This window comes from Cupressus sempervirens, chromosome 11 (genome assembly GCF_028749045.1).
Source record: "Cupressus sempervirens isolate cs-2001-9-10 chromosome 11, ASM2874904v1, whole genome shotgun sequence".
NCBI lineage: Eukaryota > Viridiplantae > Streptophyta > Pinopsida > Cupressales > Cupressaceae > Cupressus > Cupressus sempervirens.
The window spans coordinates 539,694,679-539,698,246 of record NC_143128.1 but is presented as its reverse complement, the minus strand read 5'-3'; the positions used below and the strand labels follow the sequence as shown (position 1 = coordinate 539,698,246).

The 3,568-nt window shown below is 34.7% G+C and overlaps 1 long non-coding RNA gene across 1 annotated transcript; it reads right to left on the bottom strand.

Annotated features, from left to right (window-relative positions):
• Positions 1 to 327: 327 nt before the first annotated feature.
• LOC149530762 (uncharacterized) lies at positions 328 to 837 on the bottom strand. Its single transcript, XR_016358664.1, has 3 exons — positions 715 to 837; positions 543 to 614; positions 328 to 438 (listed from the first exon to the last, which is right to left on the bottom strand). It is a non-coding gene; the product is annotated as an uncharacterized LOC149530762 (long non-coding RNA).
• Between the last annotated feature and the right edge of the window lie 2,731 nt (positions 838 to 3,568).

Sequence of the window (3,568 nt, the reverse complement as noted above, 5' to 3'; positions counted from 1 at the left end):
ATAACATACATGTGCATATATCTGGAGAATATAATGTACCCATATCAAATCTATAAAAATAGATCATGTAGATCAAATGTCTGGAAATAACACATATAAAACATCAAAATATCCATATAAACATGTATCTGGAAATAACATATAAAACATCATTTAGTGTCCATGATATAAACACGTATCTAGAAATAACATATAAAACATCAAAGTGTCCATATAAACCATGTATCTGAAAATAACATATAAGACATCAAAGTGTCTGGATATAAAATGTATGCATATGGAAATAACATGTAAAACATCAAACTATCCATATAAATATGTATCTAGACATAACATGTGTGTAATAAAATAAAAGGCCACATATGATCTAATCAGCTACATCCCCCCTCCTGATCCTGGGCCTTGTCCCCAAAAGGGTCTATCAGCTGCATCTGAACCCTGTGTCAAATGATAACAAGTGAACCATTTAATTATGTGTACAGACAAATTATATCAAGATCTACATGTATATAAATCAAATATATATATAAATTGTAACATACCTGGGACTCACGATGTGTAGGATCTGTCGGTGTCTGCAGATCAGCAAAACGTAACATACTATCACTCAAACCCTATAACACATACACAAACACACACATATAAATTAATTTAAACATATAGACATATTATTTACTATAATAAAAATAAATCTAAACATATAGAGATATTTACCGTAGCATTATGTAATGCTCTGCCGATCTGACTGATATCTGAATCATGTAATGAAAAAATAGTATCAACATCCAAGTCAATAGTGCGGCCCTGATCTGAAAGCATGGAAGTAAATAGACCAGGATATATGGTGCCACTGAGATCCTAAGTAGGGGGGGGTGTTGTAGGGTCCTGAGTAGCTAGGGACGGTGTTGTAGCCTGGGCCTGTGTAGCAGTAGGAGTAGTAGAAGGTGCAGGAATGTCCTCTTGCCTCTGTGAATCCTCTGGGACTGCTGTATGTGACAAAATATGTCTAATCTGAGAGCTCATGTCACGAAGTGGAATCCCTGAGAGTGTAAATAATGCTCGATATGCATCTAAAAGATTAGATGCTAAATATGATGCCAAACAATGCAATGCATCCACCTCTAAGACCACAGAAATGTCTATAGGAGAAGGTATGTCTGCAACTCCATAATCATCATCAACATGTGTGCTAGATGATGCAGCTATGGGAGCGGTACCTCGAGACCGTAGCATATATCGACTACATCGATTAGAAGAAATCTCGTGTAACTGTGTGGCGATGGTGGCGATGCTCGAAAAAATATGTGTTCTAATTGTGTCATCAGGAACACTCTCACCTGCAGTAGCCATCTATGGACCTCTCGGCATAACCAAAAGGTTTGGACCCACCATTGCCCGTTTGGTAACGGGTGCAGGAGTGTCCGTGGGTCTAAATCTGTCAGAAAGTCTCCCCTGACCCTGCCCAACATGCCCTGGATAATCTATATAGTCAACATCATAGTGTAAATGAAATTCTGCAAACAATTGTTTGCAGAAATATAGGGGGAACTCATCCTTCTATGGCCATCTATGATGAGTAGCCAACCAACGAGGATACATCAATGGTGCGACGAGTGGATCAGTACACTTCGTCGTAGAGTAGCCTCTGACTCTGCAACAATCTACATAAGATGGAAACATGGTTTTCACCATGCCGGTGGAAACCTCAGTATCAATCTGTGTGTACTTCACAGTGCCAGTGACACTGTGAGATAAAGAAGAATAAAATGACTCAATGCTCATATCATCAAAAGGGTTGTATGATTCAACTGTCTGAATCATACGAAATAACTCCTCTCGCATCGCTATGACCTTCTCCCTATTAGGGAGGGTGGTAGAAGAGGAAAGCGAGGTATCCAAAACCTGCATAGCACGAGATAATCTCGCCACTATATCTCTAAATAACTGTTGTCTACCATGGGTGGAGGTTGATCTATGTGTTGTACCAGACTCAACACTCTGACCCCCACCATGAACACTGGCATCCCCTGAGGATGCAGGAGCACGATCCCCATAACCGGATGCCATAATGTATATATGAGAATATGAATGTGAAGCTACAATCTGAGTGATAAATATCTAGAGATCTGCACATGCATATATATACAAATATAAACATACAAGTCTATTTAAATTAAAATAATTAAAAGATAAATTTAATTTGAAACACATGTACATATAAATACACAACATTAAATGTATGGTGCTAAATGAACAATCATGTAACATACATATGTATTTTAAAACAAATTATCTTAGAGACCATATCTAATGTACATTGTAACGTGCTCATGCAAATGTGAAAAATAAATATTCGTACATGTACATGTATATGCAATAAAAATAAAATAAATTTTTTTGATTAAATGATAACTAAGTGTACACATGTACATACATGCAATAAAAAAATATAATTCTTGACTAAAATCTAAATTTTGATGTAAATGCTTTGATGATTATGGGGAGTGTAGATGAGAGTTAGGACATAGGGATAGAAAATTTGTTACTAGATAAGTAAATGAGTTTAGTTAGTAAATGTTATTTTACAATTTAGAACTCATGACTTAATTTAGTAGTTTGAATTAGAGTTAAGAATGTTAATAAAGTAAATGGGATATAGTTTTATTAAGGTTGATAGTAAGGTCAGTCTATTATGTGCTAGTAAACATATGAATACCTATTACAACCTATAACAGACGTAATGACCTAGTAGGAGTCCCTAGGTCCCCTTAACATATATATGGATAAAAATACCTAGAAATGTATCATGAGGTCATTATGTGTCATTTGATAATGTAAGAATCATCATTACCTAATAAGACCTATTATATCCTAATAATACATATTAAGAGTTATTAGAACCTAAAAAAAATAGTATGACCTATTACAACTCATATGTCCCCTTAAGACACACATGTATGGATAACGTATTGAAAAATGTAGTTGACATAAGTGATCTTAATGTGTTGTTTGGTAATGTAAGACTCATTATTACCTGACAATACCTATTATGTGCTAGTAAACATATGAATACCTATTACAACCTATAATAGATGTAATGACCTAGTAGGAGTCCCTAGGTCCCCTTAACATATATATGGATAAAAATACCTAAAAATGTATCATGAGGTCGTTATGTGTCATTTGGTAATGTAAGAATCATCATTACCTAATAAGACCTATTATATCCTAATAATACATATTAAGATTTATTAGAACCTATAAAAAATAGTATGACCTATTACGACTCCTATGTCCCCTTAAGACACACATGTATGGATAACGTATTGAAAAATGCAGTTGACATAAGTGATCAAGTAATTTGTTGTTTAGTAATATAAGACTCATTATTACCTGACAATACCTATTATGTGCTAGTAAACATATGAATACCTATTACAACCTATAACAGACGTAATGACCTAGTAGGAGTCCCTAGGTCCCCTTAACATATATATGGATAAAAATACCTAGAAATGTATCATGAGGTCGTTATGTGTCATTTGGTAATGTAAGAATCATTATTACC